The 21,738-nt window shown below is 36.7% G+C and overlaps 1 long non-coding RNA gene across 1 annotated transcript; it reads left to right on the forward strand.

Moving 5' to 3' along the window:
• Positions 1-5,637: 5,637 nt before the first annotated feature.
• LOC122514576 lies at positions 5,638-6,958 on the forward strand. The gene is made up of 2 exons (XR_006303083.1): positions 5,638-6,392; positions 6,757-6,958. It is a non-coding gene; the product is annotated as an uncharacterized LOC122514576 (long non-coding RNA).
• Positions 6,959-21,738: the final 14,780 nt, after the last annotated feature.

Here is a 21,738-nt window from a genome sequence, read left to right on the forward strand (position 1 = left end):
CCTGACAAAAGTTTGTTTGCACGGGACGGGTAACATGTTAATGCAGACGCAGCTCGGACCACATTTGGCACTATACCGAGCTTTACAGTAATGACAATCGGGATAATAAATCAAGAGGGTCCAGCAAGTGAGACCACTTGGCGAACAAACGACAAGGGGTGAGATAGAGAGTGAGAGAGAAAAGGGTACAGGGGAGGGAGGGAGAGGGTGTGATACGCGACTCGTCTACGATATCCACGTTAACAAATGTCTCTATCCACGTTGGCAGGGTACTCCACGCGCCGTAACCCCCGATGAGCCGTAAAAATCACAGATTAGGGTAGGTTCTTGCAACGACACATGCCTCGTTCGTACTTTAGCCCCCCCCCCCAGCTCGTACACGCTCGAACGAAGACGAATGTCGACGCCCCGTGGCCGATTATGCTCGCATATCTCAATGAAAAAGCTTTCAAATTATTAAACCTTACCCGATGTCGATTCTTTATCGAAAACAAATATTTACTTTTCGATAGAAATAGCCGATTCACCCTCGTCGTTAGTTGCGACGCCCCATCCCCTTCTCCTTTTTTTCTTCTTCCCGAACAAAAAAATGCAAAAGCGTATGTCGCTTTTTTTCCCTTTTATTGTTATTATTTTTTTTTTTTTTTTAAATTCATCTCCCTCGTCATTTGAAAAAAAGGGGGACACCCGATCTGTTCTATACTGGAAAATGTTAGGATTTATTTTAGACATGGTCGAATCATGAGATGCACCGAGAATAATTCGCGTAAAAACCATCCGCTAGGAGTGTCCTTTATGGCACGAGAACATGCAGCATCCGGTAACTATTTTCTTCTCGGGAATGCACGTTTCGAAAGGTAGATTACTTATTACCGCGATCTGCATCGTGCAAAGGACCGAGGACGAGGACGTGAATGAGAAGCGGGAGCGATTTTGTATATCTCCAAGAGAATACGAGTTTCTGCTCGCTCACGTCCGAGCGTTCCCTCGATTACGCGTAAACACGATACCTACCAACCCTCACCCACGAAGATCTCGGCGAACCGGTCGGACCTCTCATCCTCGTGAATTCAATAAATCCGAGGTAATCAGCTTGCGCTCGTTCGACTCTTCTTTCTCTCTCTTTCTCTCTATTTCTTTTTCTCTTCATCTCTTTCCGTCGTGTTACGTTCGATTTAGATATTTCTTGAAAAATGTGAAGCTTAGTCGACGGACTCGAACTCGATTTTCCTTTGCGAAAATACATGTTTCATTAGCCTGAAGATATTAAGAAAAAATAACAAATAATTTACTATAATCAAAAATTAATCGAGGAATATATATATATGTATAATAATAATAGCAATTTAAAAAAGATAATCAACACTCTCGGCTAATGTAAGTACCGATTTACAAGCGTGCGTTTGATGAAATTAAAAGTTTAACGATGGTTTAACGATCGCGAGAGAATCGAGATGAAATTGTCGCTTAAGTATAGATGTACGCGTGCCTTAGCGTACGATGTTAACCACCGCAGACGTTTAACGAGAAATTCACTCTTTACTAGAACGTCCAAGCTGATGGAAGAGAAAAGGAAGATTCGTGAAGGAAGCGTGAGACCATTTCGCTCGAGTTTAAGGCGTGTAAGCGTCAAACTATTAGATGGGATTTTTAAAATAGCTTACTCGGCGATCTACCTGAACTCGTTCTCACGCGTTCCAGTACGTAGTTTCGCGAAAAGATCGTTGACAATGAAAATTGATTAAATAAGATAGATTTAAAATGATATTAGAAATATATTAAGAAAAAGTATATTTCGTTTCAAATCTTGATGAGATAGATGGGAAATAAGAAACGAATTTTTTATATAACATTTATTAATTTTCTTACTATAAATAATATTGATCGATAAGGGGTTTACTGTAGTAGCCATGCGAAAAGTAGTTAGTTATCAAGTATGCTTTCTTTCTCTCTCTCTCTCTCTCTACTCAGAGGGAGATTGCTGATATAAACGTGCTAGGTTGTTACAATGAATCAGAGAGCACGATCGACGCTCCGTTACAGCCTTCTGGATACACCAGCTACTTACTTCGTATTAGCGTTTCATCAAGCTACCAAGCGGACGTTATCGAGCATGACCATGCATTTCCAGACGGACCCATCCAGGATTCACGGGGCAGGATCATCGATTCGGGCTCCTGCGTTAGCTCGCTACTACCGATGGATCAGCGTACAACAGACGAGCCAATATCATGGACGTCGATCGCGTTTTTTGCCATGTTCCGCGCATTACGATTTTACACGAATTTCGTGTCTGATTGGCAAGCGTTGATTGCATTCTGAACGATCCGCGAGTAAGCGAGGCTTATTAACGAACGGTCCCTTAATTCGTCTCGCTCCGTAATCGTAATCGTTTAATCGATCGAGCCCTCCGACATCCATTTTAAAACGTTGTTTCGCTGAGACATCCTGGCTATGCACGGCAGGACGGATTTATTATGAAGTATGTTACGTCCAAAGACGCAAAAGGAGAAGACGATGCCGACGAACGTGTTGATAGGTAGATGCCACGTCCTCTTTCCCGACTTCTTTCTTCGTCGGCTTCGATCGAGATGAGACGGACAATGATCTTGGGAATCTTAAGAGTTGTAGACAGGTGCGTATGCATCTACCTATTCAATACCTTTCGATCGTGACATGACAGGAAATATACAATATCTTATCAAACCTTTGCAAATCTTCTACATTTTTTTCTCAAATACAATTTAAGCGATAAATTTTTGCAATACGAACAACAACTAATTATATAAATATAAAATGCAAAACTGTTTATATATCTGTGTAAAAAGAGACGATCGAAAGAATAATTCTAATTACATATAAGTCATTGTACATAAATAAATACCTTTCTATAGATATTTAATAATTAAATTAAAAAGGTAATAAAATAACCCCGTATTATGTAAACTATATATATTTTACATTACATTATAGTGTTTGAATAATGTTATTTTATTATAAATATATATAAATCGAGATGTACATCGACGCGATTAATTGATTATAGAATAGAAAATTGAACAGTTCAAGGCCCTGAAATTTGAAATTGTGAAATACAACCTAGACACGGCACTGTTCGAAGCGACCTCCCCGTTGCTGAAGGTGTATCCTGCCCGTCCCACATGCCGAGCCGTCCGCTCCTTTACCGATACTTAGAGAACCTTTCGCGTCGCTTGAATATCGCTCCTTTCGATGGAAGCAGGTTATATCGAATTTGATACGGGTCAGGCCAAGAAGAACCGGCAGGAATCTTTAATCTCCTGTTTTCTGTCTCTCTTTTTCTCTCTCTTTCTTACCGATCTCCCTCTTCTCTTTCTCTCTCTCTCTCTCTCTCTATCATTCCCCTCGCATTCCAAATGAACTATATTATTAGTCAAACAAAAAATAGTCAATTGTCATTTACATATTAATTTATTTGATTTATTTATCCTACAAAAAATAATATATTCTAAACTCATTGTCAGCCGAACTCAAATGAAAACTTTAATTAACAATTCGAAAAGATCTTGAATAAGCCAAGTAGGTAATCCAAAGAAGTGGAAACGTTGCAATTAGATAATTCGTAAAACATGACAGTAGGAAATACCAAGCAAGCATGGAGGAGAGGAGTCTATTAGAATTGGAAGTGGAGAGGACCGATTTACACGCAATTCTGATCCTTAGGTCATGCCAGTCTAGATGGCATACCGAGGTTTGAGGTCCATTCAATATGCCGCAGCCACGTCGCGCGCACTCACGCCACGTTGCACCACGACCTCTGCTTATGTACATATGATATACGTAGCTACGAATGCATGTGCGCACACACACATACTAGTACCAATGGTATTACGTAATTAGAGGACGATAATTCCTGCCGGCAGATTCCTCCTTGGCGGATAATCTTGTATCGTGGGACGACGTCTCCTTGGTCTTGCTACTCGCGAGCCTATCAAGATTATTCGCTTTTAGTGCACCACCGACTCCGGTTAATGCATACTCGCTCATTCTCCTTATCCTTATAGAGAGGAAAGAAAGGAGGAAAAGCAAAAGGAGTATGAGGGAAATGGGCAATTCTCGAGATATTATTTAATAACGGTAGATCTCCGCGCTTTGTAATTTTCTATCTAATTACTTACCTACCCATCTGGTTACAATGATGTTTATACGGAAAACAAGCGAATAGCATGAAAATACAAATTTCTTCGTAATAGTATTTTCTAGCGTAAACGTTGGCGAATCGAATACTTCGAATCAAAGGTTATTGATCAGCATCGATACACATCGTCACTCGATTACCCTATTGTACCCTCGATGAAGCAAGATAGAACAGGAAGAGAAGAAGAAGAGAGAGAGAGAGAGAGAGTGTCTGTGTACTTACTCTGTCCTAGTGCTTGTTTAGAACGTCTTCTCCCAATAGACACGATCGATCGATCGAACGCAAGGTTAGAAACGTTCTCTTCCTCTATCGATCGATTGATGACCAGCTCCTAGCTTACTACTGCTTGACCCTCCAATTATCACCTGTCATTCGTTACGTAAATAGAACCGTACATTAGCTCATCCATCGCGACGCGAATTACAAGGATAACTGCGCTTTTCGATCTATATATTATACATACACTTGACAATTGTTAGATCCATAGTAATCATCGCGACAATAATTAGAATTATTTCAAATAATAATTATTCACCGATTAAAAGTAAAAGAGAACAAAAATTGGAGAAACAATCGTCATTCGATCGATACAAATGCATAAATTCACTTTCATTCTTTTAACTTTTTTCTGTGTTTCCCTCTCTCTCTCTCTCTCCATTTCTTTCTTTCTTTCTTTATTTATTTTACCCTTCTCTGAGGATTATCAAGTTCGTCGGTCGTATTTCGATTTCAAAGCGCATTCGAACGGTTTGCCAAACCCTTTTCCCCTTTCCTTGTCCAAAGGGTTATGTTAATGAGACGCGATCGTTCGAGAGAAGCCAGCTAAGTGATACCGAGCGAATCTTTTCTCCGGTAATTACGCGCAGCCGCCTGCTCCGATTCGCGTGGAAACTCGATACTCTCTTTCAAACTCCCCCTTTTTCTCCCCGAACCGTGAAGCAAGACCTTTCTCGATGGATTTTAATCCTATTCATTACGCACCCACGTATCGACGTATCTGAATTTTTTTTCACAAAGAGAAATCTACGTATTTATATTTTGATTTCTATTTCTCTCTCTCTCTCTTTCCTTTAACTATCTATCTTTTTATTCATCTTTCGTTTACTTTGAAGTTACTACGATGATCGGATTCTAATCTGAAAAAAAAAAAACTTTAATATCTGTCTAAAGAGAAATAATTTCAATATGAATGTAACATTTGAAATAGAGGAAACATTTTAGATAGGTAGAGTTAAGGGGTTATATCCACTTGTGATTTTCAAAAAAAATTTTTTTTTTTTTTTCATTTTTTGAATGTAAATATATTTAAGAATATTCTCTGAAAATTTCAAATCGATCCGACAATTAGTTTCGGAGATATGAGCGTATTAGTAAGAACGTCTCCGAGCGTTCGAAAGTAGGCGGAGCACGAGCCGGAGTAGCAGCTGTTTCTGGTAGCCGCTATAATTTTGATTTCGACTTATATTGTGTTTGGGACCCTAAGATAATAATACAAAAGGTCTAGTTTATACGTGAAACCTATGTTGAGGAATTTTAAGTTAAAAATATGTGAACTCATCAGTTAAAAGTGATCTTCCACGTGGACAAGTTGTGTTTTTGCTCAGTTTGTGTATTTCTCAGTGTGTATAGTTTAATTAATTAAAGTAAAAAATGCCTCGTAAAATTAGCAGAGAAACTCGTAGAACTTCCAGTGAACAGTTGTCTCGAAGAAATAAACGGAAGAACGTTTTTAATCCGAAAACCGTGGAATATGATGATAGCAGTTTGATTATGAGGCCTTACCACCTGATGTTGCAACAGCTATTTTTCCAATATACGAAGATCTAAGTAACAAAAAATTATTGGAACGATGCGTTGGTGGTTTTACCCAGAACAATAATGAAAGTTATAATCAGCTGATATGGAAAATAACACCAAAAATTATTCCAGCTGGCTCTAAAATTGTGGAAATAGCAGCAAACATTGCAGCCGGGGTCTTTAATGAAGGTAAAACATCTCTTCTTTATTATATGAGTGCTATGGGATTATCACTTGGACCCAATGCTCATTCCTTCGTGAGTAAAGAGGACGCAGAGCGCATCTCAATTTCGGACGCAAGAGCGCAAGGGTCGACGCGCGAGGGGAGAATGGCTCGTAGACAACAACAACTAAACATTTTGGATGCAAACGACGAAGTAGAGGGTTCCTCTTATGGTACTGGAATAGATGACACGATGTAAGTTGAAAAAAAAAATTTTTAATTTAGTGTAAATCATTCCCGAAACTTTAAACGCGTTTATCTCGAAACCGTGTTTTCAGAGTCGGTGTACAAAATTTCTCCGAAACCGCTAAACCGATCGGTTTGAAATTTTCACACGACTTACTCAGATATATTTTTCAGGTAATGATCGAAGGAATAAGGTTTTGGACAATAATTTCGATTTTTTAAGCCACTTTGAAGTGAAAAATTTTCATGAAAAACTGAATTTTTTTTTTGAACAGCCGCCATTTTGTCAAAAATCAAAATTTTGACTAGACCTTCGATCATTACCTGTATTTATTTATTATAAAACTAAATATTTTTGGTTTTTGGTTTTCAGATAATTTGGACCAGAGATATCTTGTACACCGCCAAGCACTTTTTTTTGGAGGTCTCTCCGCAGATCATCTACAGGAGCTAGGGGATCCAATATTTTTTTAAATAAACCGCTGATTGTTAAAGTACATTAAATTCTCTTTAAGTACATTTTTTCAATTAATGTATAAAATAAAATGCCTCGTCGGAAAAAATTCACAAAAAAACGCGTTTTTTCTGCCTCGCAAGTGGATATAACCCCTTAATGTTGCATTCTATACATATATAGATATTAGTACAATACATACAGTGATACAAACATGTGCTCTATCTCCTAATCGCGGCTAATCGTATCCAAGTTCCCCACTTAGCTATCATGCGATACTAACGCACACCTGTGTAATTTCGGTCATCAGATACTCATAATCGTTAATTAAACTGAATGCTTGAACAAATAATATTTATTTTCAAATATTCTAATATATTCTGTGATTATTCAAAATAATATTAAATGAAATAATAACGAGAGAAATAGAAATGAAAAATGTGTTTATTGATCCGACCATTAGTTATACTTTTTTCTTTATTTAATCTTGATCCTTATATGATTATACTGCGATACAAGTTATCCAATTAAGAACGTAATACCATTTTGTGAATACTTATATTAGTTGATACGATAAATTGTAAAATATTCAAATAAATGAAAGCAATGTTTTTATTGATTTTTCTTCAAATTATTCTATTTCTTTAATTTCAATTTGTATACATATACTACGATACAAATTTTTAGATTAAAAACCATGAGATACTGTTTACTCTGTGTGATAAATTTTTGGTCTATTAGATTAAATTAAAAGAAAAAAGTAGAGAAATTTATTTGATCAGGCATATAGTTATTTCCTCATTTCTTTAATCTTAATTTTTATATCCTCGCGCATACTGCGAAACAAGTTTCGAGACGAAAAAACATAGAAGAGTTTAGCGAGTAGAATTGGTGGGATAAATCGCACGTCTCGTTGACATAATTACAGACAAGGATAAGAGCCACGATGAAGATCTTTCGTCGTCCTCATCAAGCGACAAAACGCTACTTGGCAGAGGCGTCGACGCGTGACAGCAGCTCGATGACCATCCGAAAAGACGTTAACAACGGTAAAAAAGAAGTCTGCCAGTTGAACGAGTGAGCACGAGCACGAGTCATAACGGATGGGGAAAAAGAGAGATAGAAGAAAGAGAGTATTTGAGTCTCAGTTTGAGCGAGAACTTACGATTGACGGCGAACGAGCGTTAACGTCTTCGTCCCGAGGATCGTGTCAATGTCGGAAGATATAAAAACGGGAAAGAACTATTCTCATAGTCGCTTTTTAACGTTTCGCTTGGACGAACAAATAAACGAGTGAATTTGTTGTATCCGGAAGTTTTAACCATCCATTCCCTATCGCGGATAAATCATTCTTTGAACAAAAATAAATATCTAGGAGGAAAGAAAAACTAACAATAAGCGAGAAGAATTCTTTACGATTTCAGCGAATTTAAAAACAAAACAAAAAAACTTAATAATAGGCTATAATAATATTTATCTGTTCTCTAATGATAGTTTTGTTGCGCGAAAGAATAAAATCGTTTAGTCTCAAGCTGCATATTTGAAGTTCCAAACACTCTGTTGTTGTTTTTGAATGGGTAAGAAGATTCGTTAAAGATATATGATCTTAAGTATTTCAGAAAGAGGAGGTATGCATGTGTACCAAGATTAATACCACCGTACGTGTTATGAATCATCTCAAACGTCACTCAGTTCGTTCATTTTTATTTCTTTCTCAACGTAGCCCACTATTTCGCGAATTTATTATAACATTTTTTCGATCAGTAAGTACTCATACGAAAGTGAAATGAAACAACAGACAACAGGGAGTCGTGAAATTGAATCGGGGAAGAATTATCGAGAGTATATACGAGAGGGTTAGTGAGAATAAAAATTGAACGAGCACCAACGACGTTATCGTCGCTAACATAAGACCTTTTCTCTTTTCTATGATATTTTTTTGTCTTCTTCTATTTTTTATTATTCTTCCTTCCTTTCTTTTCTTTACTGTCTTCTTCTCTATCAATCCTTCATCTCTCTTTCTCTTTTTCTTACTTCGTTTCTTTGCGTCTTCGCACAACGCTGCTGCCCCTTAGGTAGCTTACGTTATCCGATACTCGAGAGTCGGGCAACACAATCTCCTCGAGACGCGGTAATCTTATTAAATAGGGCCTTCCTTTGTTTTACGACCTTTTTGCACGGGCTTTAAGGCCTTAAGCCTGACGCCTTGCCTTGCCTTACCTTGCCTTGCCTTGCGTCGACCGAACGCCTTTACCCCCCCCCCATCCCTTTACCTCACCTCATCTAACCTCACCCTGTTAGGTCCCCTTAGGCAGGATACGTGCCACCGCGTATATACTCCCTTTACCTCCGGGATCACCCTGGGAAAATCCTGTCGGTGCCGATATTGAACGATAGAAGCCTCGTATAGGATCGACCAATTATTTACGAGAATGATTGAATATCTCCCTAGATTCGCGACAACGAAGCCGGAGCTTCATTTTTTTCAAGTAGTTACACCTAGATAAACCAAAATTCTAATCCTATCAGAATTTTAAACTTTCTTTCACATCGAGTTATGAAAACCCATTAATCAAACTATCTTTTAAGCATATTTATCTATTACAAATTCTTTAATTCTGCGATACGAGTTTTTTTATATTATGTTTTAATGAGTTTATGTTTTTTATGTTTTTTTATGAGTTATTTTATATTATATTATAAAAATGATCTTATATCGTAATTACCTATGCACATCTTTCGTTTGTAATATTTAATCGGAAACGTCGTCAGAAGATTTTACAAAGTTACAGCACGCCCTACGGTTATCCTACTTTTCGATCTTATAACGTCACTTTATTATTTCTTTTTTTTATATATCTATATCCTCCTCTTTGTTTTCAGACTTCTCCCATTCCTCTTTTACTCTCTCTCTCTCTCTATCTCTTTCTTTCTCATTTTCCTTAACGTTGAACCGGTCTCGTTCGGTCGTGAACGATTTATCATCCGCGTTACGAAATCCGCGCGGTTAGAGGCCGCGCACTTTATGGAAAGTGATAAATTAGGGAAGGCGAAAATGATACGTCTCGAGCATATCTTCCGTCCTGGGTCCGTAATAAGATTAAAAGGCGAGATACGAGTAGGCCCGGAGTGGCCCAATGCCCACGGACCGACCAGTGCTTGCTCGTTCTTTCGCAAAAGAAAGAAGAAGAGGAAAGAAAGAAAAGAAAAGAAAAGAAAAGAGAGAGAAAGAAAGAAAGAATGCAAGAAGCAAAATAGAAAGAGAGAGGAGGGAAGAGCAAGCATTCAAGGATTAAAGCGCGGGTATAGTTTGATGTAAATTTAAGGTAGCTCACGGGAGGCATCCTTGTCTTTTTTCGGCATAAACACCGCGACACGATATGTGACTTAAATCAAATTTAAGCTCCCGACGCGCTTGGGCACTACACGCGCATTCTCCCGTTCATTCCTTTTATTTTCTTTTTTCTTTTTTTTTCTTTTTTTTTTTCACTTCTTTCGAAAGATTTTTAATGAATGAATATTGATACAAGCCAAAGAAAAATGGCAATGAAATCATTTTCAACGTTATATCAAGATAATGAACACAATTGTCGATGAAATTTATATTTATATATATGTATAAGCTTACAATGAAGATCTAATTATTCGATCAATGCATTTGAGATGCGATTCCTGATTATATCGTTACGTTTGAACAATGTTTCGTGAATTATCAAAGACAGCATTAATGGTATTAGACAAAACCGAGAAAGTTCGTACTGTCTAATGGATAAGATAAGCTAGCGAAACGTAATCTTCTATCGTGAGAGGATACTAGAGAATCGTGATACGATACCCGAGCAAGGAATCGAGATGCGTAATCCTCTCGCTTTGCGTAGGGCTACGTGGATAGGTAGGCACGATGGAAACGAACCATCCATGAAACCGGCTTACGCTCAGAGTATTCTAGTTGGACGTTTTGATAGGCGTTTAAATAACGATCCGTGCATAAGAATGTTTCTACGGACGATCATGCATCCTCTGAGATAGATTACGAGCGTGTTAATGATACGAACTAGACTCGCGTCATCGATATCGTTACGTTTCATTACCCATTTCAGTCCCGGTTTCGTCGATAATTACCAAATCGCGTTTTCGATGTGTACAGTAAAGCTTTCTTGGTGTTATTGACTCGAGATCGTATCGCGTTAACTCGAGCAATTTAAAAAGAATTAGAAGCGAAAATATGGAAAAGAATTGTTCTTTAAATATTCAAGCGAAATGATTAACGAAGTACAAAATTGTTATTATATATCATTTATGTTCACCCAAAAGTCATTAACTACACTTTTGTACGATATAACTTATGTAGTTTAAATTACTTACAAAATTTCATAAATATCTAGGAAAAATAGTCCTGGATCCATATAAAATATCGATAGAGTAAGATGTGAAAGTATTAATTGTTTGATTAACAGTAACTCGGATTAGCATAAATGTCAGTTTGTGACTTTTGACTGAACATGTTTAATATAGAAATAATATATATTTTACTTTTACTTTTTGCAGATAGTAGTTCGTTCCAAATTTATTCGCATTCTCTTCCCTATAATATCTTCCTTTCATCTCTCTCTCTCTCTCTCTCTCTTCCTCTTCCTTCTACAATTAGCTTCTTTTTTCCAAAAAACGTACACGCGCATCCTTATATTTTTTTGTATCTTAACCATCGCCGATATAATGGACTCTCGAGAGGCGAGGAGTTGCGGCCATCTCGATAATGCGTGGGCATGCCATAAGAAAATGACCATAACGGAAGACACAAATTACATGATGTAAACGTGCCACCTACAGCGAGATCCAGCCGGATTGAATTTAATACTAATTAAAAGTAATAAATCGGTGGACGAATGATTTCTGCGCTGCGAATACGCCCGTCCTATTTCCACCCCTTTCTCTGTCTGTTCGTCCGTCCGTCCGTCCGTCCGTTCGTTCATTCGTTCATTCGTTCGTTTGTCTGTCCTTCTCGCTCCAGGGCGAGGCTCGGTAGGTACTGTGTATGTGCCGAATTAAGTCGGACGGTATCTTTTTCTGACGTTAACGCGAGGGAAATGCAATTAACTCCCCTACGGCGTTCAAGTCCCTCCTCGAGCAGCCGCTTCAACGGATTTTAATTGTTTCATTTCAGCTTGTAGCTGCACGAACGAACGAACGAACGAACCAACGAATGAACGAACGAACGAACGAACGTGTGCTCGTAATTTTGCGACTTTACTTTTATCCTTGACACGTCCAATATTGTGTCGTTGCTTTTGAACGAAAAAGAAATAGTTATACCGTGAGAGACAAAAAATTACATATTAATATACTTTTCCGTATATAATTTAACCGTATATATTATGTTCTCTCTATTACACCGAAGCAGCTACGACTTATTCGGATAAGGTATGCAGAGATTTCTCTACGACAAGAGATAGAATGCTTTCAAAGGATAATGAGATCCGGTATTACGGTATAACAGTTTGTGCTGATAGTTCTTTCAATGAAAATTCTTTTTTAAATAAATGCTGAACATTTGTTCGTAAGCTTATCTCTTTGATAGCGACACTGAAGCATTCCCAGCAATAAAGATAAACGCGGTGAAAATCGATTACAGCGCTTTAATAAAGCTACATCCGCTTTGGCTCGACATCTTGAGCGTGCAGTCGACGCAAATTCTATAGGAGGGTTAAATCAAGATCAGAGCGAGGTCCCCTGTCCCCCTAGCCCCTCCTATATTCCACTGATTTACGATTTGGCAAACGAGAAATTACTCGTATGTACAGACCTACTACATGGAATGGGGCAATAATTCTTCCCGTACGAAATGCCTCCTCTCGTCTCTTTAACGTTATTGCGCACCTATTTTTTTCTTTTTTTGTTTTTTTTTCATTTTTTCATTTTTTTTCTTTCCAAAAAAATGAAAAAGAAATAAATACACACACCGTGGCGCGCAAAAACGTTCGCGGTAAAGTTTTTTCAATAACATTGAAAGCACTGTCTGGTCGTGAAGCGGTGTTGAAGAAAAAAAAACAACTATTATATTTGGAAGGATCGGACTACCGAATAAAATCGTTCTCTCAATTACCAAGTTATTCTATCGATCGATATCGTATACATCGATATGCCGTGTTTGAGAGAAAATAACGAGATAAAATTCGAATTTATAGGTGTATCATCGTCTCGTTCATTTGACTTTTACGAGAGGGCCTCACAATGACCCGAAAATGTTGAAGACGATGACTACTCGAGGCTCGTTGACTCGATTCGCTTTCGAGAAGGGTACCAACGCGAAGAACAGACCTATGGCGAAATTTATTTAACTGCCATACCGAGTTGGCACCCCGTCGTGGTATATTTCGAGAATGTGATTCTGCCATAATTACAGTAAAAAACGATATTTAATTTCTACCAAGGCGAATACGTTGACGGAAAGAAGAGATTATCTAGGTCGTTTGTTCTTTCGAGTCGATTAACTTTTGACGATTCGTGGTAGAAATAATCTGAGAGAGAGAGAGAGAGAGAGAAAAAATATAAATTAAGCCTAATTAACGCGTTCGTTATTTCATGATGTATGTAGTATACCTATATAAAGACGGTAAATGTTTTCAAGCGGTCAAGCAATGACTTACAATACATTTTTGTGAATCTCAAAGGATAGACTACATCAAGTCTGATCATTAGTAGTCGGTGAGCGTAGCGATAATAATAACTGTGGGATCGTAGAGAGGAACCTCGAGAGGAGAGGAGAAAGGGTGAGGGCAATTAAAAAGAAGAGAAAGGGAACAAATGAGCGGTCATGTAAATGATTTCTGGCCTGCAGCCCTTCCACTACGCTAGCATTAGTTTTACACACCCTGCCGATGTTCTCCGACTAATTATTAGAGCCCATTACGTATTATTTAAAGAAAAAAAGAAAGCTATACTGGCTTCTCTCTCTCTCTCTCTCTCTCTATTTCTTTCTCTTTTTCTGTCATTATAATGGTTCGCAGGTGCTAGAAGCTTCTATACGCACCCTATTCATCGTCCGTCCCTTTAAAGTGCCGCTATTATAATGCGTGGGCCGTACGCGAAAAAGAAAAAGAGCAATAGAAAGAGAGAGAGAGAGAGAGAAATCCAACTCCGTAGAATTGTTTCGGCAGAAAGAGGCCTCATGTCGCCAATGTCAAAGAAACCTGCCGGTTCTGGAAAGAAAAGATAAAAGACTTTTCTCGATAAAAGAGAAAAGGCTCGAGCGTGTCGCGGAATTCATTCGATCTTTGAGACTGCTAACAGAAAAAGAAAATGACGAGAGAGAGAGAGAGAGAGACGAAAACGATAAGAGAGGGAAGATAAAGGTGAGTCGTGAGCGCGCGTGTGCGCAAGCGTCCAGAGGATGGGCCCTCACCTTTTTTTTTGGTTTTCTTTTCTCTTTCTTCCTTCCTTCTTTCTTTCCTTCCTTCCTTCTTTCTCTTCTCTTTTTTTTTCTTCATCTTCTTCTTCTTCTTCGTTTCCTTTTTCTTTATTCTTTTTTCCTTCGCATTACACCGCTAGTGGCAATACGTATCGTATGCCTGTCTTCCAGATATCTTTTTAGTCGTCTTTCCATGCAAGATCGGAGCAACAACCAGTCCTTGTGTGTCCGACGAAATTTACGACGGAGCCTCATGCACCATGCAGGCTTTATTTTAATACGTTGGGGTGGGGGAGAAGAGCGAAAGAAAGAGAGGGAGGGGGGTGGATGAAGGAAGTAAAAAAGGAAGAAATAAAAAAAGAAAGAGAAAGGAGAGAGAGAAAAAGAGAGGGGGAAAAAAAGGGGGAGAGAGAGTGAGTGAGAGCAAAAGACCTCGTCGGTTAGGATGCCGCTGTCCCGCTGGGCCAAAACTCTTAAATATTCATAATTAAATATGCTAATGAACGGGTGACTTCAACGGCAAAATGATTATCAAATTGTACAATGCTTGCGTAAAATTATTGTATGGCTCGTGAGAGAGAGCTTGCCTTTGCTCGTGACCGCCCTTTTTTCCTTCCTCCTTATTTTACTTACTTTACCCCCTCCTCCTCCTCCTCCTCCTCCCCCCTTTTTTATTTCTTTTTCTTAATTCTTCGTTTCATGCAATCCTCCAATGGCCATGCGAACAACCACGATAGGGATGTTGATAAAGATAGGATGAAACTGCAAAGACGCGTATTTTTCCTTCTTTACTTTAAAAGGTTCTTATATATGATTTGCAAAGAAAGAAAGAGATAGAGATAGGAGATAGAGAGAGTAAGAAACTTATTGTTAGATATTGCGAGAAGAAAAAGGATGAAGAAAAACGATGACATATCGACGTACATTGTATGCCGATAGATCAAAATAAGATATAATGCGTGAAAAAGGAATACAACTTGGAGATAAACTATAGAGAAATGTTTAAAAATTTATAAGATGATGATTAAAAAAGTCAGGGACATAGGGCGTGTAAAATGCGTGTAAAATAAGAAAAATGATGAAAGGTTCTCTTTCTCTCTCTCTCTCTCTCTCTTTATCTATCTCTATCTCTCTCTTTCGTTCTATGGGGTGTGCCAAGCTAGTCCGCAAGGAATGCTTTCCTCCGATTATTAGCAGTCGAGTCGCCTCGAGTGTCGAGTCGGAGATAAAGAGATTGTTTAAATGCATTGCTAGTCCGAGAATGATAGGAAGAGGATGGACGAAGGTTCGGCTCGTGCTCTTCGTTTCTCCTGCGAAGAAAAGAAAAAGACGGAGATGTTGAGAAAAATGAAAAAGAAAGAGAAATATATTTATTATACTACCAACGTAGTCCTATTAATTTCATATATAAGAGTAATCAATATTAAATATCATTTTTTAAATAGAGATAGAAATCGAGTATATTTACTTAAGTATATTTATATATATATTTTATATTGGTTCGATTTTTCACTTTAATTGAAACAGATTTAAATTTGTTATTTTGAAATTGGATCGGTACTAATATTTTCAGTAGGTTTTTTCATTAAACGTTGATTATTTTGATTGAAAATTTCTAATCAATCTATTCTATCTCTCGAACGTTTATAATTAAAAATTAATACATTTGAATGTTTAAGGTAATAGTTATGATTTAGAAAGGATTTGTTGATATCTTCTGTCGTTTAAAATAAAATATTCTGTTATCTATATTTTTTGCTATGTGAAAAGTATGAGGAATTCCTTAGAGTTTTTTTTCTAAAAGGTGAATAATAACATAAAATAGATAAAAATAATCAATTCGGAACGTTTTAGTCTCTTAAATGTTATCGATTAGGTGGATTATTCCCTTTATACACATGCGTAACATTCGGAAGATCATATAAACAACATTTAACAAAAGAACTTTAACAGAGGACAATGAACCAGTTCAACGGTGAATTTCGAGGAGGACGGTGCTCCGAACATGCTTCTAAATTACAATACACATTTTTTTCGATTAATTAACAATTAATTAAGATACACAGAATACAGTCTTGTTCTCTACTAATACTTATATAATTATTTATACATATATACATTATTTTTTCAATATTATATATCTTTTTACCGTACTTTGAATATTAATTAATTTCGATCTTATGTTTCATTAGATGAAAATTTTATCCTCGAAATCATCATTGGGCAGGAACATTAAAATAATTATACCATTGTCGAAACAATTACATAAAAAGTAAAAAATTCTGCTGAAATTAGAACGTTAGAATCTCAAATTTTATTTATTAGAAATATTATACCCGTTATAGACATATGCGTAATTATCGGAAAGTCGTATAAAATACATTCAATAAAAGAACTTTCAAACGTGCCAGTCTAACGGTGGATTTCGAATAGGACGATACGTTGAACTTATACTCTATGCTTTTAGACAACAATAAACATTTCCTTTGATTAATTAACAATCATTTACGGTACGTCGAATACTCTCAAGATATATCCATCCTTATTCATCCTTCATAAATAAATGCATCTTGCAATAACTATCGATCGATGTATTTCATACCCACACACACACGCACACACACACCTAGGACCTTCTATAATCTCGTTCAACTTTTGATCGACTATTCTATCTTACTTTCTCTCTCTTTATTTTTTCATGCCATTTCATAAAATTTTATCGTTATCGTCTCTTAAAAAGTTTCACTTTGATCAAAATAAAATAAAAAGAGACTGAAGAAAGAGAAAGAAGAAGAAGCAGAAGAAGAAGAAGAAGAAGAGAAGAGAAAGAGAAAGAGGAGGAGGAAAAGAAGGAAGAGTAGGGATAAAGGAAGAAGCTGAGGGGACTTCTTTGCATCGGTCGCGTGAGATAGCCGCATCACTCCTTGGCAGACAATTAATTACTGACATAATGTTTTAGAATGCTTACTTGTGTTGGACTACCAACCGATCTATAGATTTGTGGCCGTGGTTGTCTACTCTATCCTGCCGGTAACACGATTTCTTCCCTCGTATGTTGCATTCTACGTTGTTCATATCTGTGTGCACGTTTAGAGCTCGGTATATGCTGTGCACTGCCGTCACGGCGGGGTAGCCCACCTCGTGAAAAGTAACAATCAATGTATAAAATGATAGATATTAAGCGGTCTTATATATCGGACCAACGTAACGAAGTTTATTCGATGGAATCGATTACTTTTCATGTTTCTCTTATTCTTTCTCTTCTCTCTTATTTTTTTTTTTCTTTTCTTTCTCTCTCCCTCACTTACTCTTTCTCTTTTTCTTCTTATCTCTTGACCCTAAAGAACATAGTTTTCCACTGAAAGTGTCCACCAAGGTGTTGCTTTATGACATGCTCTTTCATCTTCTACTTTGTAACTTTCTTCCATCTACAAAATATTTCTTATTTCTTTTATTATCTTTCCATTTTTCCTTCTCTCTGTTCTTGGACTTTGTAGTTTATCTTTTATATATATATATATATATACTTTATGTTATTGTTTATCTTATTTTATTTTTATTTTTTATGTCTTTTATTCTATATTTTATTATCATTGTATTTTTACTTTTATTGCAATAATGCTTTGCTTATGACGTAATAATAAATTTATCCATTTTTTGTCTCTCTCTCTCTCTCTCTCTTTCATCATTCTCTATTATATAATTCTTTTCTCCGTCTTTAGATCTTCTGAAAAAAAAAAGAAAAAATACAAACACGTTTGAAATAATACATCTAACAAGCACGAACAATGCGTTGCTTAATAATTGTCGGTACCACTATTGATGTACCACTGTCCAAAACTTAAAAACCGTAGCGTTAGGTAATTTTTCATTCGTACCATAGTTTCTTAATCTCTCTCTCTCTCTCTCTTTCTTCATATTTCTTCTTTGAATAAAATTAAGCTCCCCGACAAAACCTACGCGTCTCTATCGCCACCGTTACTTTCATCGGTCTGTTGCACAACACACGATAGATCAAGCATTCCATCGGAATGAAACCTTCACGGACGCGATCATTCGTTTTATTTCATGAGAGATTTCATTCGGATCTATCTTCTGAAAATGCTATAGTAAAGATAGAAATAAAGAGAAAGAGAAAAAAAGAGGGAGAACTATTTGGCTTCTCTTAAATATGGCCGAGAGACCCAGCACCAATCGTTAGTGGACCATTTGAAAGTTCTTTTCTTTAGATTCTTTCGTACGGAGTTTCGATAATAGTTCGTATCATTACATATCCATTATCGATTCGTTCTCGTTAACTATGATTATTTTCTAATTCGTATTTTAACTGTTTTCGGTGTCTTTTAATGATTAATTAACGTGCTCAAAATCTATGGCTTTTGTTCAATGCTTTTTAAGGGGTTATACGCAGTTAGAATTTTTAAAAAATCGATTTTTTTGTTTTTCATTTTCGGAATGTACATATATTTAAGTATATTCTCTGAAAATTTCAAATCGATCCGACAAATATTCTTCACTTCATGTAAGCTGCAAACAACAATTTTTAACTATGTGTAAACGTCTCTTTGAAACTTTAAACGCGTTTTTCTCAAAACGGTATTTTCAAAGTCGGTGATCTCGATTTTTCAAAAACGGCTTAACCGATCGGTTTCGAATTTTTACACAATCTTCTTAGATATATTCCTCAGGTATTAAGTATAAGGAATAATTTTTACAAAATTTATTACTATTTTTTTGTAACAATTTAGAGCGAAAATTTTAGTCAAAAACAACAACTTTTTTCAAATAGACGCCATTTTGTCAAAAATCAAAATTTTTATTATTCCTTGGTTTTAATACCTGCATTAATCTATCCTTTAAAAGAATCCACCATATTTTTTAATTTCAATAATTCAAACCGCCAAAATGAAGATCACCGCCAAATGTCTTTTTTTAGAGGATGTTCAGGAAATCATCTACAGGTGCGGTGCAGATTAATATTTTTACATAATCGACGCGCTATTGTATTCTCAAAAGTTGGCTCTATTTGAATTACAATCACTTTTGTTTGGAAAATAAAAACTGTTTCTAGAAAAAATTCATGAAAATACGTCTATTTCGAGCCTCGCAACTGCGTATAACCCATTAAGTTAATTTTCATTTCGATATAATATAATATATGGGATCATATATATATATATATAAAGATCGTCGAGCATGTACGATCGATCAAGTTTTGACCTTTTCGTCTGTATAGTTTCTTTTTCTCTTTTCTGTTATTCTTTTTGTTTTTTCTTTCCTTTTTTTATTTTTTTGTTTCCTCTATTCTTTTTTTTTTTTTTTTTTTTTTAAAGCCGAGTATCGAACCAAAACGAGTAGGGGAGTAACGCAAACCGATATATCATACCGGCGTGCATCGTTGTATGCACCGTTCATTCTCAATGATCGATGTATTTGGGCTACGAACGTTGACGTTCTCCCCGTGGCGTCGAAGGTTTCCATCATCGGATGCACCCCCGTTCGACGTGAAATTGCAGCGACACTTTTGCCCGTCCAACGCGAACTGTTATAAACGTGCGAAATAAACGGAGTGCAAAATAAACGAGCCGCACGATATAAAGATTACCAATCGTTCTCAGTTTTTCAAATGACCATTCTTCTTCGATATATTACGATCATTTTCCGTTTTGAATCGTTTATATATATATATGCTTAAAAGTGAAAAGAAGTGTGAAGGAGAATAAGTAAATCGTATGTTCAATTAAACATTTTTTTCTTATACAAATATGTATGTAAAAAGGATAGTATAATGCAATGAAATTTAAAATACATGTCTCATAATATTACGTTATCATATAAATCACGACTAATTTATATAATTGTAAAATAACTGTAGGGAAACTAACAGAGAAAATATATTATATCTAAGGATTGTAGTCTTACAATTAGTTAGAGACAGTGAAGAAGGAGTAGAGAAAGTACTCGAGGGAGGAGGATGAGGATGTGCGTTGAACGAGGCGAACGAACGCGATTCTCGTTGGAATGTCGGATAAAATAGGGTAGCTCGTTACGGCTCACCGTTTCGTTGGAATTCACCGAGAAAGCTGAGCACCACTGGTCGCTTCTTGCGGTTTCGGCGAGTGTGTATAAATTAGCGCGAGTAACGCCGCGGCATTGAATCGGCTGATAAATTTTCGTGGTGCCGCCGACGTCACACCTCCCTTATACCATGCGTACACAGAGGAATCTCGTACGTACGACGAACGAGAGGAGGAGGAGGAGGAGGAGGAGGAGGACGAAGAAGGCTACGAGGAGGATCGAGGGAAAAGAAAAAGGGAAGAATCTTGCGTGTTCCCTCACCTCTCCCAACCCCTTCCTTTAACCCTCCTTCCCGTTCTCGATCCTCGTTCGAGCTCTTCTTCTTTCCTCTTCTCTTCTCTTCTCTTCTCTTCTCTTCTACTCTTCTTTACACCACTCTTTTCCTCTACCAAAACTCGAAGCTCGCGTAATCACGATCGTAGGCCCTCCTTCGACTTCGAAACCTTTCTGGGTAACTCTTTTCTTTCCTCTTCCTCCCATCTCTCTCCTTTTTCTCTTTCTCCTGTTTCTTTCTCTTTCCCATTTTATTAATCGCCGGTGTAAACGAACAGCCGTGCGATTGTATGGTATCATCGATGAATTTCTTGAAAACAGTGGATATTACCTATTCATAAACAATAGGATTATTGTAGATATTTATTCGTTATTTCTATTTTGTACATTTTATTTCTTTATTAATTAATTTTCATTTTAAAGTGAAGACGCGTCTGGAAACGTCAACTTAGTCTCGCGGTACTTTAGCAAACAAAGTTTGTACGTTTAATACTGTAAAAAATGTAAAACTTGAAGATATACGTTAATATTATTTTCAATAAATTTCTATTAATACTTTGTTCCAAGATAATTGTCTTAATTTTAAGGAATTACGAATATCCCACGAAACATGCAAGAACATTTATTTATCCGAAAATTACAGCGAGTGTTCGCAAATTACAGCTCGTACAATAGCTCGAGTATAGTAGAGTGGCGTCCGGTTGAATCATGGATGCAATGGGTATCGGACTCTTGGGATCAGTATGAGTGTACGATCGCGATAATTCTGAGATTAACAATAAAATGAAAATGGACATGTGTAACACGTTGATGTGTTATCATTATGATAAAATTTCTCAACTGTATTTTACATATAAATAAACAAAAATAAATAAAAAGATTATTAAAAAAGGAAAAGGAGAAAGACTCATCGATAATAAATCAAAGAAATAAATACATCAATTTGTACCGTGATATGATTTTCATTTCGATTCAATAATTATATAACGTATTATATTTCGACTTTATATAAATTAGTCAATGATTTTTGTTTAAAAGCTTTCTCGTATTTGTTAAGAAGAAAAGAGGGGATAAAAAGAAAGGTACCAAGCTGTAGAATTCGTAAACATATTCTATGTAAAAAAAAATCAGAAGGATGCACG

The sequence above is a fragment of the Polistes fuscatus genome, unplaced genomic scaffold (assembly GCF_010416935.1).
Source record: "Polistes fuscatus isolate 324 unplaced genomic scaffold, CU_Pfus_HIC Scaffold15, whole genome shotgun sequence".
NCBI classification, from domain to species: Eukaryota; Metazoa; Arthropoda; class Insecta; order Hymenoptera; family Vespidae; genus Polistes; species Polistes fuscatus.